This window comes from Falco cherrug, chromosome 8 (genome assembly GCF_023634085.1).
Source record: "Falco cherrug isolate bFalChe1 chromosome 8, bFalChe1.pri, whole genome shotgun sequence".
In the NCBI taxonomy this organism is placed as follows: domain Eukaryota; kingdom Metazoa; phylum Chordata; class Aves; order Falconiformes; family Falconidae; genus Falco; species Falco cherrug.
Genome location: NC_073704.1, coordinates 38,627,550 through 38,642,751, shown reverse-complemented (window position 1 = coordinate 38,642,751; position 15,202 = coordinate 38,627,550). Strand labels below are relative to the sequence as shown.

General features: G+C 42.7%; 1 protein-coding gene across 4 annotated transcripts in view; it reads right to left on the bottom strand.

The window, feature by feature from the left end:
• Positions 1 to 9,011, bottom strand: part of ARHGAP15 (Rho GTPase activating protein 15) — a 332,925-nt gene extending 323,914 nt beyond the window's left edge. Inside the window, exons 1-2 of one of the 4 annotated variants that reach the window (XM_055719344.1) lie at positions 8,863 to 9,008; positions 8,636 to 8,696 (exon numbers count right to left, since the gene is read on the bottom strand). The gene's annotated coding sequence lies outside the window, so the exon portion shown is untranslated. Of the gene's footprint in view, positions 1 to 8,635; positions 8,791 to 8,862 lie in introns of those variants that run through there. The other 3 variants (XM_055719341.1, XM_055719343.1, XM_055719342.1) reach the window with 3 other exon arrangements.
• Positions 9,012 to 15,202: the final 6,191 nt, after the last annotated feature.

Below are 15,202 nucleotides of genomic sequence, written 5' to 3'. Positions count from 1 at the left end.
TATATCATATGGGATAGCATAATGGAGTCTATTTTCACCGCTCCTATGTCACTTTAATACCTCAGTTTCAAGTGGAACTTGAAGCTAAAAGTATCCTTTGTGTACAGTTTGGCCTGCATATGTTCTGGGAACAGTCGTCCATAGTAGAAATTCAGTTGAATATGTAAAAGAACATGCCTGGGAAAAATTGCTACTTCTAGGTCTTCCTGCTGGCAGTGCATTTCATTTCTTTCTGGAGCGCATCTGATCTGCGACACCTGCCTGCATTTTCCATGCTGTGCAAGATAGATTACAATCCTTCCAGTGATGAATATTGGTCATATATACACAGTATTAAAAGAACTCAGCTATGACTGTCACCTGAAATGTCGCACTCATAATGCACCCTGCAACACAGAATACAGAACAAGTATGATTTAGACATTAGACCAATGGCCACAAGTAGTTTACAACATCATAAAGGTTTGTAACAATTTAATTGATTTAACACCAAACCTGAGAAGTGCTAGAGGGGAATGCTTGGTTACTCCCGACCTGCCCTCACCTAACACAGGAGGAAAAGGTAATTTCCTTCTACCTCCTTTCTTTCTGCTATACATTCGTATACGGCAGGTAAGTACGGTAATACAATCATGGCTTTCCAACCACCACATGTACGGCTGACCAGTTCTAAACTAATTTTACACCTGCATATGATGCTTGTCGCATGGTAACTTTTTAGTTTAAAGCTGTCTAATTCCGAATTTAAAAAAAAATAAAAAAAATCCAATGTTTTCTCTAGGAAGATCACATAAGAATCACAAATTTTCTCCGGTGCTTGAAAGAAATCTGTTCCTATAGCCTAAATGTTCAGAAAAGTGTTGTTACTTTTAATGTTGCCAGATCTGAAGTGATGAGATACTATGGGAAAGGTTATTCTTGCAGTATTTACAGATACAAGCAGAAGCAGAAGTGACAGAAATTTCAAAGTAAGACTTCTTGAAATACTTCCAGCTCAATTTTGCAGAACTTATCCTCACAGAGATTCAGATATTCATCCAAACTTTCCATGCTTACCTGAACTAGACATGTGGTGATGGTAATTTTGGAACAGCCCAAACTCTCTGGAGAAGTAGAAGAGTTAGTACCACAAGACAAACTGATGTATTAGAAAAAAAAAATGTTTAATGCCTGAAAGCTTACTGCAAATAACCAGAGAAACAAACTTCCTATAAGCTTTAAATCTCAAGCTCTGCCAACAGAAATTCAGGTTTTGATTTCACAGCAGCGATATAAACAAGCCACCACAAGGCCAGCTCAGGTAGGATGTTACAGCACATTTGTGACCCCCACCACGTTCATGTACAGGCATGTGCTCCACTGGTTGATTCATGGTGGAGGAAGCACCTCCTGCTCATCACTAAGACTGCACACAAGTTTGATGCCCCTCTGCCTTTAGATCACTTGCGCACAACTGAACGCTTGGAGCAGCTGTAAGTCCTGCCTCAGTTTGCCTCCTGCTCCTTAGGTCCTGCAGCAGCAGCAGCCCCTTCACTAGAAAAAATGCCTTCCGGAGCTCTTTTAAGCCTTTGGTGAGGCAGTGGCAGTGGGTTTAACCTCTTAGGGTATCTCAGAGTCCCTCAACTTAGTAGTTTAAATGCACATTTGCCACGTCTTATTCCATTTCGCAATTCCATATACCCATCATCCTACAGAAGACACATCTGTTAAACTGAGTTACTGAGATTATCAAAGAGGAAAGGCTTTAAAGCTTCTCAGACTTTAAAAAAAATTAAAAAAACCAAACATAGTAAAAATATTTCTTTCTTTTTTTATGTAAAACTTATCACAAAAAAAAATATTTCTTTCTCTTTCTGGCACCGCCTGCCTCAATAATGTCTACAACAAGAGGCTCGTCCCTTACTCAGATGGCAAGGCCCCCTCCCTCCCACTCCCCTGGATAAGGTTTGATTCCCCGTGCTGTGCACATGAAACGGTCCCTCCCACCCACTCCTCCAGACATAGCTGCAGTAGTTTTTGTGCTGTGATCCTGCAGCTGCTCCCTTTACTTCTTCTCACTGCTCCCACTTCCCATCTGAGGGGGGAAAAAAAAAAAAAAAAGCTCCAGACACTTTTAATGTGTTCCCACACTCCATCTCCACTTTGCAGAGCTCCCGGTGCTGCTCTTCTAAGAGACACTGCTGTGAAACACACCAGAGCCCACACCTACAATTTTAGGAGAAAACTTTTAAGCTACAGCAGGAACTAGAAGGGGAAATTCTCTGTGGCTTGCATCAAGCAAGCCCCTCTTCTGCATTTCGTGGGGCCCCCAGCCAGCTTGCTTCAGCAGCCACCCCTGCCGTGCCCAGAGCAGAGTGTCAGGCAGCAGGAGCACCTGCCCCCCGCCCTGCCAGCAAAGCGGGCAGGAGACAGCGGCATTTGTTTTATGTGACTGTATTTGATATCACATTGTGTGGCTAAGATGTCTGCATTCAGCAAAGGGGAAATGTCAAGGGTACTGTGGTGTCAAAAGCATGATTGCTTGGATTATGCAAGAGGTTTGAGCACAGGTTCTCTTAATTAGATTTAAAATTTTTACTGCAAATGTACATGCTTCATGAGGGACCAATGAAAATATTTTTTTTTTAACTAAGGTGGTTCAAGATGACTCCAGGAACCTTGTATGCCTGCTTTGCGTGGGCCAGGAGACCAGAGCCCACCTGTACCCCCAGCCCCACCGCAGACACGCTGCACTCAGAGCAGTCAGTCAGCAGTGACGACAGCAGGAGTGCGTCAGTGCCAGATCCACGTGTGAACACCAGCAGTCACAGTGAGAAGAGTGGCAGCCATTCATCTGCCCCCAGCACGGCTGAGAGCAGAAATCCTTGACAAGTATTACATCTTCCATCAGCTGTGGGTTTATTAAGTCATGTGGAAACATGCAGAGCTGATGTACCCCTCAGATCCCTTGGTGGATGAAATTGCTGCACTCAGTTCAAGTGAGCCTTGGCAGTCCTACGTACCTGCATTAAAATGTCCGCACCGTGCATCAGCATTATTCACTAAACACCTGTATCTCAGTGTGTGATACGAGTCTGGTAAGAAATCTCTGCATTGAACATTTTTCATTCTTTTATTTTATGCAATTTCTGCTCCACTTCTCAATAGATTCCCTCTCTTCACTTAGTTGCACTCTAGGAAAGATTTAATAAAAAGACCCAAACTTTAGATGAAAATTAAAACTAGCAAAGAAGTTTTCTGATTAAAAATCTGTGCAGAAGTTCTGGATGTCTCAGGTCTGTATGACTTCTTCCTACCCAACCCAGAGCCAGTGCTAGGCTGTCCAAACGAAATTCAAGAATTCAACCGGTTTCTCCAAGCCTCTGCTAAGAGTGGGGGCACTCCTTGCCTTTGCCAGGGCCTAGGGTTAATGAACAAGGAGGAACTGACTGTTGTGGTTGCTCTTACTTGGGCTGTTTCCACTTTCGTTGCCACTCCCAGAAGAGTGGATGGATTAATGCCACCTCCTAGTCCAAAAATCATCACAAGAATTTGACTACTCATTACACTGATACTACTATACTTAACTTTTTTTTGCTAATAAACTAACAGAGCACACAATGTGCTGCTGGTAATAGAAACATTAATCCTTCTAGATCAAACCTCAGCAATACTCGGCCCAAAGCACAAGAGGCAGCATGTGTCAGAACAGCTCGGCCTGTTGGAAAATCTGATGTAACACCTTCCTAGTGGAAAATGTTGATTCACTTGTAGCAAAGCTGTTCATTAGAAATGCATTTTGTTTAAGAGAGCCCAGGGAGGCTTCTGTTGGTGTTTGCTGTGAATGTCCGTGGTGTTACCATCAGGCTCTCCTGCAGTGTGGGGGGAGGTCTGGCTCTGGCCAGCATCCCCATGTGGGCTGGGGATTCCCCAAACAGTGGGACACACTGCTAGTGTTGGGTCCGTTCTCCCACTGTGGACTGCTCAGTTCCTCCAACTCCACTGTCCGAAGCAGACACCTGGCCAGCCCAGCAGCAGGTGCCTCCTGGCTCCAGTTGGGATGCCAGAAAAGCTGAGAGCATCCTGACACCCTGCAGGCTGGTGACAGACCTACCAGTCATGGAGGTGACTCCCTGGGAGACAGAACTCCATAGCTTCAATTGCCTTCACAAAATATCTGTGTCATTTCCCTCCTCACCCACGAAGGAAGAGTTTAGCAACGTCCTGAGCAGCAGACAAACAAGCACAGGTGCTAAGCGCTATTCCCTGCCTAGGAGGAGCTTCGCTATCTAGTTCAGCACCAAATACAGTGGTGGTTTTTGCTCAGGGTGTGGCAGGAAAAGAAATAAGAAAAGAAAAGCAAGCACGTACTTAAAGCTCTTCAGCTCAGCCACACAACCACTTCTGTTTTCTCTTCCTCCTTGTCTCCCCACTCCCCCTTCATCATGTTGCAGCTGTGCTGAAAACTGATGGGTGTCTTGGAAATGGAATCAGAAGTCACTTGAAGTTCATTTGCTCGAGGACTGTGCCTGTTCAGTCTATCAGGCACAGGCTTGGAAAGAAATATTCATGAAAAGCCACAGTACAAACCCACAATACCTGGCCTAGCTGCAACTGAATAATTTAATATCTGTCAAACTCCAATGGCAGGAGGTGTTACATTACGCCTTAAACAACCTTAAACCGCTAACCATAGCAATATCAAACTTGCTTAGTTAATTTATTGAAGGAATCCTTCAGCAGGTACCTGTGCACTGAGTTAGTATTTTACTGTGTAACTTGCACATACTCCCAGAAATTTAGAATCTAATTCAGAAAATGCCAATATCTGTTTAACCCTCTGATACCTTTCCTACTGAATTCCCAAACAAGTTCTTTTTCACACTGAGTAAAGTGACTAAAAATAAAGAGAAATTAAGAGAAAAAGGCCAAAATTTTCAAGCATGTAAACATTTTGGGTTCTTAGTTTCTGGCAAATTATGCTCTTACACATGCCAGACCTCAGCACTACCAGGTGGCTTCAGCACGAGCCAACAACGCCCTGAAAATCTGCTTCAGCATGACCCCGCTGCATCCACGGGCTGAGCTCTAGCATGAGTTAGATTTGCCCCATAGTCAGTTTGCAGTATCTAAATATCTGTGCCCAGAAACTTAACGCCTGGTTTTCTCATTCAGACAGCCTTCTTAAAACAAAAATATCCGAGAACATTTCTTTTGCTCCTATTTCAGCCAGCCTGGAAGTTTGCACCCCAAGGTGCTTCAAGGTGTAATAAAAATTATGGGAGTCCACAGACTCTGTGATGAGAAGTCTCGCTCTTCAAAGTAAAAATACATCACATTGAGGAAGTCCTGTGAAAGCGAGGAGCTAGCAGTGTTTGTTTTGTAGTGAGTCTCCAAAACAACCTTTTTATAGAATTTCTTAAAGCAGGGAAGGCTGACAGAGGCATCAAGTACAGGAAGGCACAAGCTTAATATCCAGCACAGCACACAACCACCTCTGTCCTTCAGATGTCAACAAGAGAGTTGTCAGTGAAATTAAGATTCACTGACACCTCTGGCTGAAGCAGACCAACTTTATGAGAAGGTCTGAGAAGCAGGTAACACCAGTACCTCCTGACCTAGACCAAGCTCACAGGTTCCCAAATACACACCCAAGGAGGCGTGCTGTTGTGAGCAAGCTGGAGGTAGCAGGACCTTCAGCCTCCTATGAGACTAAAAGGACATTACAGCAGTTAGTTTGAATGTGACAAAAGCTGTGGAAGCCACTACAGGATGGGAAAAGGGATAGTTTTGTGCAGGTTGTGTAAGCAGTAAAGAAATCTGCTGTTGTGCTCTGAATAGCACTTGAATTATCATGGAACATATGCGGCCAAAAGCTGGGCCAAAATTTTGTCCCATCTGTTTTTTTTCAGGATTAATGCCATCAACAAATGAAACCAGAAAAATGATCAAAGCATCTTCATATAGATGGCATCCACCAGTACCAGCTTCTGTCTTTGTAGTGCTGAGAAACAGGTTTGATGCCTCCATGTGAAAGTCTTACTTAGGAGAAAAGTGAAACATAGAGACTTTAGCTAGAGCTCCAGTGATACTTTCTTTTGTCTTTAAAAGAGATCAGCCCAAACAACACCCATACAGTATTAGGATAAATTCCGTACAACTGCCATATTTCAGGTTTTTAATCAAGAACACACCTAAGCGCTAAAAACACACGTCTCCAACATCAAGACAGTTCTTAGCAGCATGCAGGTTTTAACAGCCAGCTGAATGGTTAGCAACTCACGCTGATTGAGCTGACACAGCACAGAGGCATCTAAAACAAAAGTCAAGAAAAATGCTCATGTACCGGAATTACACATTGTGAACCTCAAAAAATTCAGAAGACGCTGCCTATAACCCACTAAGCCCCATGTGGCTTAGTAGAAACAGCCCATAATACAGCAGGTTCCCACTGCTCAAAGTCTGTGGGACTGCTTAGCAGGAACCAGGCTGAAGTCTCTGAGCAGACAGCAGCAGCCATCCTCACTGCAGCACTAGAGATCGTGACGGGCACTCTATCCCACTTGCACGGGATATTACATTTTAGAGCTTGGTCTGAAGCTCATCACAGCACAGAATTAATAACTTCTGGGAGCAGAAGTAGAGAAATCCAAACCGGAGCTGCGTACAGCTGTTTCGGTTAAGTTAGCACCACATCGGAGGTTGTAAAGTTGTGCCACCCAAATATCAGGAAAAGAATCTATATGGATGTCTGTCACTATTTGAGTTTCTGGTTCCTGCCTTGCTCCAGGTAGGGAGGAACGTGCCCCAGACCACGGTCTGATACAGATCTGTCCATTGCTGCCCTGGCCAGCCCAGCCCCGTGAGAGGGACTGCTGAGGGGGTCATGCACTCGTGCTAGGTCAGAAGGTGGATTATCTCTCTAAAGCTAGGGTATCTCTTGTACCAAAGCAAAAGGAAGTTTCTACAACAAATGCTGCCAAAAACACAATTTTTTTTTTTTTTTTTTTTGTAATTCAATAATAGAGTACAGCAGGAGGTTTAAAACACAGAGTGATTCAGCTGTTCACTCTATTTGGAAAAGAAAATGAACAAATGTACATTACAGATGTAATTGGATTGAGAGGTAAAGTGAACAAGAGATGCTGCTTTTAAATGAATCTTTTTTGGACACAAAGAGGTAAGTTGCAGGGGAGGGAGAAAATAAAGAAAAATAACTCTGAGAATTCAAACTACTTTACCAAATCTCACAGCTCTGTGGAAAATGCATTTCAAATGACTCTAAGACATTGCAGCAGTAACATAAAAACCACTACAAACACAGCCCAGGAAGAGAACATGTTCTTTTTATACAATTTCCCTGTCTGTGTTGATTTGTGCATGCAGGCGGGACAGCTTTTTTTCTCCAAAAAGTACAGAAAATTTGAAATGTAATCTTACAACACTACACTAAAATCTGTCTCCAATTAGTATGCATGATTTCAAAATGAGCTTCAAGCCACGTATGATATCTTTCAACTCTGACCCATATTTCCAAAAGAAAAACAAATTGCTTCTTAAGATAAGGCTATCAGTTAGAAACAGGAGTACTTGTCACAAAATTTGCAGCAAACTACACATTACCAGGAAAATAAATCTTCACTGTAGAACAAATCTTGCTAATTCTGGCTCTCCTTTATGTGGCCTATAATCAAAGCATTATATTGTGTTAATTGTACATCTTCCCAAGTTACTATTTCCTTGTAAAGCCCGGAAGGCCAGCAAGCAGTGTTCGCCCAGTGACAGCAACACAAAGCGATCTTTTCTGATAGAAAGCTCCGAGTGAGATGGGGACTCAGGACACATAACCTTTTTCAGGTCAGCTCCGAAGCGGAGGAGGAATCAGTCTGAATCTAAACAGCTTCATGCAGGAAGCACGCTACCACAACATCTCCATTGAACATTTCCACGAGGAATGTCGCTGAAAGTGCCCATAGAAAAACCAAGGGTATTTTTGGTACACTGCCCTTTATGCTGCCCTGTGTCCTTTTCCTATTAGTGTCACTGATGAATAATAGGGTGGTACCACATTTTTGGTACTGAGCAGGGCAAGAAATCCCTCTATCGACATCTTCAGTCTCTAGCAATACCAAGTATCAGCTGGATAACTACCCTTACCACCCACTAACTCTTACAGCATCCACCACTACTGATCACCTCCCTCGTGGTCACCAGCAGGGAACCCAGTTAATCAAGCAATGATGAACAGCACCTGGCAAAGGCAAATGTTGGGAAAAGTGATGTAATCTCATTTTCCAGCCAGTGCCACCAGCCTTTTCTACCTTTTAGGGACAGCTAGTTAGTACCAGCAGGGATAGGAGAAGTGATTAGTGGTTTGGGATACCAGGAAGCATCAGATACAGTTGCCTCTTGCAAGGATGCAGCAGATTTGTTGAATTCTGAACACCATTTTTGCCTTTAAAACATGGTTTCACATCTGTACCCTCTACATTTTTGCTTATTGCTTTCAAATTCACAAACACCAATAGAAATAAAATAATTGCGTAATTAATACAATCTGCATTGAACACATAAAAAATACACGTTGTGATTATTTAAAAAAATCTTTAGCAACAGGGTTCTTAAACCACATTAAGATGAATTTAAGGCTCCTTACCTACAGCCCCACAGACGCCATCATCTCATCTCAAACTGCCATCGACCAGCAACAGCTTTAACTATTTCAAAAAACGGAAAACATCTAGGTCACATGTCTATAGACAGCATTTGGGTTAATCTCCTACAGCTCATAAAGACAGAAAGAAAGTAGGAAGAAAAAAAAAGTAAAATAAAACCACTTCCTGCAACAGCCAAAAGTAACCATCTCACCAGTGAGCAACTTACACCCAGGTTTAGTGCAAAGTTCTTCCAGACTGGATAAGAAGCCAGATTTTGAAGTATGAAAGCAGCTTCGCTGTTAAAATTGCAGCAAACAGGGGGGGTTAGTTTTTGCAGAAGGTAAACATGAGGTTTAAAAGGAAATGCTGAAAGGAATTACGATTCTAAGCCTCAAGACAACTTCCCTTTTCTTACCTTCAATGAAACCCTTTGAGTACTGAAATAAATAGCTTGCAACAAATCTGCTTTACTGTTTCGAAATGTAGCTTTAGTAAACGTGACACCATACTGTTACATTAGATTTATAAAACACCCAATTCTGGCCAAACAGAGAGTTTGCTCTTAAGAAAAAAAGAAAAAAAAAAAAAAGACTTGTACTATTGCCTGGCGAAGGTCCCTTCAGATAAACACTTCAGTTTCTTTGATTTTCTGTTCTAACACTTCTTGAAGCAGCCCCTGGAGAAGCCCAGGCGCACACAGCTGCTGCCCTGCTTCGCTTCCCGCAGCATCTCGTGCCACAGTGGTCCCTTCTAGCCAGGGCAACCCAGGGGACCAGCAGATTCAGATGCAGATCTGCACCTTCAGGGCTCTAGAAAAGCCCCTTCATGGATTACACCTTCCCTGAACCTTCCCCCAGCCAGGAACAACGGTATCTTTCTGGTATTTCTAGCTCAACTCACAAAAGGATGGCTGGTCTCCCCTTACAGGGCAGAGGGGCTTTGCTGTCTGTGGAGGGACCCCCCCATGGCGCTGGTCAGGCTGCAGAGCCCTCTGTTAATGCTTTAGAAGAACAGAGGGATCTTTTTGGGTTGCCTCCCACAACCAAACAAAGAGCTGCCATACAACACGAGAAAATCAAGGCCATCCTGAAGTTTAAGGGTTTGTCCCAACAGTGAAGTAAAATGAACCCTATTGACAGGAGGTGCCAGTGGAGCTCCTCAAGATGTGCTTCATCTGTGCACATGTCCAGCAAGGAATTCATTGGGTGCCGTAAAGGAGGATCCTGCAGAGCATCCCATAGAGAAAGGGCAGAGAGAAAAAAACAAGGGCTGGGGCTGAGGCTGGCGTGGAGCTTAGGCAGAGCTAGAAAGGGATTGTGACAAATGTTACAAGGCTGCAAAGAAAAGACTGATTTGCAGGCAGATCATTTCCTACTGCTACAAAAATAGGTGCAAGATAGTTCCTGTGGAGAACAGTTTTAGTACATGATGCACTTACTGAAGCACAGGGGAAGCCGGACCTTTGAGGACTGAAGAATACCAGAAAGAAGAAGGGGGGATGCAGCATCGCTGAAGGAATGGCAGAGCTATTGGGCTACACAGTGACCCTTACATTGTTATGATTATTGATTCTGCAGTAACTTCCACAACGCCTATTTCATGGCCAGCAATGCAATTATGCTAAAGGCCATACAAAGCCACAACCAAGACCATCCTTGTTCCCAAACGCTTCCGATGTACTCCGAAAAGTAACACAGGAGAGGGAGCTGGGCAGTGTGACAGCTGGTCTTCAACGTCCTAAACCGAAATATCATTTTTCTGTAGGCACTGCAACTTAGGTATGAATTTTAAAGATGGACTTTTGGAACAAAATAGTTGGTGTTGTGTATGAAAGGCAACGAGCTGTTTCTGCCAGGTGTGAGGAGGTGAGAAAGCAATAGTGTGCTTTTCTGTAAACTGAGAACTGCTAGTGCCTAAAGAACCTGCAGCAGCACTAATTAATTGCTAGCTCTTTTAAAAACAGTATAAGTTTCAACCAATTTTCTCATATAGAATAAATTTTGATTGAAAAATCTATGGTAGCCATCTAGATCTTAAGATTTTCCTCATATCGAACCATCAAAAGCATTTTTACAATTACAAAACCTTTATGAGCAGTGCGGACAACAGAAGTTCATCACTAAAATGTGAAGAAACCATCAGCAAACCTGTAAAATGCTGCAGAAGAACTTGCCTATGTTAACTTGTCCAAAACCTAGATTACCGGGGACGTGACATTTTTCATGAAAATGTCTTTCACCGTACACCTAACATTTCAAGTCAAGTTGCATACTCCGTCTGATTTCCTCCGCATCCATTTGACAGTATGTCAGTAGTGACAAAATTCTATAAAAGGATGGCAGCTTTGCATACTGCTTAAACTTATGCGGCACAAGCTTCCTGTGTGATCTCTGGAAGGCTGAAAATACTTTAGATGTGCAAAAAAAAACAGTTTAGCAAAATGTAAGAGCTCATTTAATCTCAGTAAAACTAAACAGGAAACAGGAACTTAATATACGTTACCTGGAGCAGATTGCTGCTCAATAGGTTGGTCTTTGCGCATTTGCTGTGCAAGTTAAAGATGGAGCATCGTTTCTGAAGCTCAGATTTCTTGTCCCTATTTCAGGGACTCATGGCGTCATTGCTTACGAGACGTGTCATCAAGTTGGTGAACATCCAGATTTCCATATCTCATAACTGAGAGCACAGAGCATTGAGGCTAAAACAGCAGGCTTAAAAATCACTTTTGACTGAGGATGCCGAATGCCCAGCAGCTGTTGCCAACTCTTTTATAACAAATTCAAGAAGTACCATATTTCACCAGGTACTTGAACAGCGATTCCAAGGCTTGTTTTGGACCAGCAGTATCCTGAGGGGGAAAGAAAAGTTGACTTTTTTTCTTTTTTGCCTAGTTCAGCCTTTACTCTCTGTTGGGATGGCTGATAGGCAGCCCATAGTCTGGCTTGTATAGCAGACACCCAGCAGTGAATCAAATTCAGTGGGTAAATCCAGCCCTAATAGACCACACAAACCTGGACAGCATACAGGCACAAGCCTAGAAGAACAACTGTGCACCCAATGGCTGGTTCCAGAATAAAATAATTTATTAATGAAAATGCATAAAGTTCCAAAACTTTGCAATTCACTGGGAAAAACCCTAGGAAATGAGTAGACTATGTGATAATGGAGAAATAATGTATTATTTCCCACGTTCTTCACCAGAGAAATGGTATTTTTCATATTTGTGGTATGGTTTAAAATATTTAAATTAAACAGGATAAGAGTTATGCCTATATGGACAGTAATTCATAAGCTCGCTCATGGCAATTTTTTGCTCTGAGAGCTGGTGTCCATTTAGTAGCCATTATTTTTTTTTGCTATAAGGGCTTTGAATATTTAATCCAGCAAAAGCATTTCTAGGAGCACATTCTTATGTATTGAGAAGGCCATGCACGTGGCCATGTAATGGCTCCAATAGTTTATATTCCAAGTTAACAGCAGTCCCTAATATTACCTGCTTGGGCAATAAATGCTTACTATGTAGGAGCCTGTATGTAAATGTCAATGTAAATATACAGTAATGGCTAAATTCACACAATCCTCTCAACCATAACATGCATTATAAACATTCTGGTATCGTCTTCCAAAACCTTTTACTCTGAGCTGATTTTTCCTCTAAACAATCCATTTTACTTACCGCAGCCTTAAAAGTGCAAAAGATGTTTTTTAAAAATTGTCACAGGTGGTAGAAAATAGATCTTTAGAGATTACCCAGCAGTTTAATGTTGGCTATATGGAAGGAACATATGCGCTGTGACTCGAGGTCTAAAACCCACAACATTCAAATTTTAGGAGACAAATGATCTTGCATTAAAACATCTCTTAATAGCTGGGTTGCTAAAGTTTTGATAACAGACCTACTTTGCAAAGCAGAAGAGAAGTTTAGGATAGAATTCTCTGAACCTTCGCTTCCTAATAAAGATCATTTTGCCTTATAATGACGTTTGGATTTAGAAATATTCATAGTTAAGAAAATAACATATTACTTTATTTTTACACTCTATTTTTCAAGCCTGCCTAATGCAATTTTTCACTGTTTGAAAGAAAAAAATAGGATGCTGAAGTTAATGAAACCTGGTAGGTAAGAAAGTTCTACGCAAATACAAAGCGGTCCTTTTCTCTCTCTATTCCAGGTGTTTTAAGGGTCTTGACACATTTTAAAGCCCAGCCTTGCCTAGGGCTGTTTTGAATAACTTAGAAATGTCACTCCAACCCATTGTATAGCTATACTGTACTAAAAAAGAGACAAAACTCAGCATATGTTGATGCATTATGTAAAGACTTTCCTTGACAGGATGTAGCTACATGCAAGCTTTAAATGCAGTGTAAATGCATTTTCTGGAGTGTTAGGCCTCTGAGTGCTAAAAGTACTACAATACCAAAACTGCCAAAAAGGTGGGTTTACATCACACAATAATGGACCTTAAAAAGACAAATGAGTCATGCACTTTGGGCGACAATATCTTCATCTATGCCCCCATGTTCCAGTTAGCTACAAAGTGGTGCGAGCAAGATCCTCTCCAAAGCCTTTCTCTTCTCCCTGGTGTTCACCACTGGCTTCAGGTATGACCCAAAGTCTCCACGCCAATAGCTAGTTGACTGGAGATGTTCCAAAAATGGTTGATGCTTTCACAGTAAAGGAAGTATGAAGTGGCTGGACTGTCCTTAGCGTAAAACTGATGGTGTTGTTTCTACCTCTATTAAAAAACCTTCAGCTGCATGGTGAATAATGGTGGGGAACGTACCAAGCGCTGTAAAATCTCATGCGGCAGGTTAATGTAGAAGAAAGCTGAGATGTTATGGGACATTCTCTTCTTTTGCTTCAGCCTTTGAGGAAGAGGAAGCTCATTTCTACAGTATCAAATTCCACGTTCACAAAAAAGACAAATGCAAGCATACGGCAAGGCAAAGCATTCACAAAATTAATGTGGCCCCCATCAAATCTAGCGGCAATAAGAATTGCTGAAGTCATTGCTTGTCTCTTCCCAGTATATATTTTATCCACATGGTAGGTAGGTCTGCTCTCATTCGGCTCCCTCCCACGCTGCCATCGCAGTCAGTCAGAGCAGCCTGGGCAGTTGTGCCAGCAGCAGCGAGTCAACAGCAACAAGTCAGACGCAGGGAGTAAAACTCCTCTGCAGACAGGTGGTTGTCCTCTCCTGTGTCCAGAAGATTTCAGGGGAGACAATGCTGCCTGAAACAGACTGGGAAACAAAAAATAGATCAGTTTATCAAAGACTTGGAATCAGAGTCATTTAGGTTGGAAAAGACCTTTAGGGTCATCGAGTCCAACTGTTAGCCTAGTGCTGCCAACTCCACTACTAAACTGTGTCCCTAAGCACCACATTTACATGTATTTTGAATATCTGCAGGGATGGGGACTCAACCACATCCCTGGGCAGCCTGTTCCAATGCTGGACAACCCTTTTGGTGAAGAAATTTTTCCTAATATCTAATCTAAATCTCACCTGGTGGAACCTGAGGCTGTTTCCTCTTGTTCTGTTGCTTGCTGCCTGGGAGAAGAGACTGACCCCCACCTTGCTACAACCTCCTTGCAGGCAGCTGCAGAGAGTGATAAGTACCCCCTGAGTCTCCTTTTCTCCAGGCTAAACACCCCCAGTTCCCTCAGCTGCTCCTCATAAGACTTGTGCTCCAGTCCCTTCCCCAGCTTTGTTGACCTTCTCTGGACACGCTCCAGCACCTCTACGTCCTTCTTGTAGTGAGGGGCCCAAATCTGAACATAGCATTTGAAGTGCAGCCTCACCAGGGCTGAGTACAGAGGGATCTGAAGCAGTTAGCAGAATTAAATAATTCAGTATGTCATTTCCAATTGCTTCCTATGATTTTATTTGCCCATGTTATACAAGGATACTCCTAATTTTTGTGCATGGCTGTACTCCATGGCCCTTTTCCCCAGCTCCCTCCTCCTGACAGGCAACTGCTATTGTACGTTATCATGTGATCTGGGAGATGTCAGGAAATGTTACTGGTGAATGGGGGTATGCAGATTTGGGGGAGGGGGGAAAAAAAAAAGAAGAAAAGAAACGCATCACCAGTGCAACTAACCGTCACCAGGCTAAGTGTTAGATACACTGACTGTTTCACTTCTTGGAAGACTTCTTTCCAGCAGCCACCTACAAAAAATGAGGTCTTTACTCAGACCACTCCAACACATCTGCCCAAACACATGTAATTTCGGCTTACCTCAAGCAGGCAAAATTAGAAAATTCATGGCCCTCATTCTATTGCTTTTGAAGTTGTTCCAGTTTTTCAGTTCCTTCTAATCTCTATAGTCTGTGGCCTCTGATGTCACATACTTCCTTTTCCCTTGTTTCTCAAGACCACTCTGTCCTCCTCTTTCCTCTGGTTCTTGCTCGTAATCTTGCTTTTTTGAGCCCCTTGTTACTCTATATCTGCCAAACTTCACAGGGACACTGCTAAAGCAGGTGCGCAGTTCTGGTGCTGCAGCTACCTATGTAGGTTATCTGAGAAGAATTACCTTTACGCTACAACAGCAGGTGTCTAGT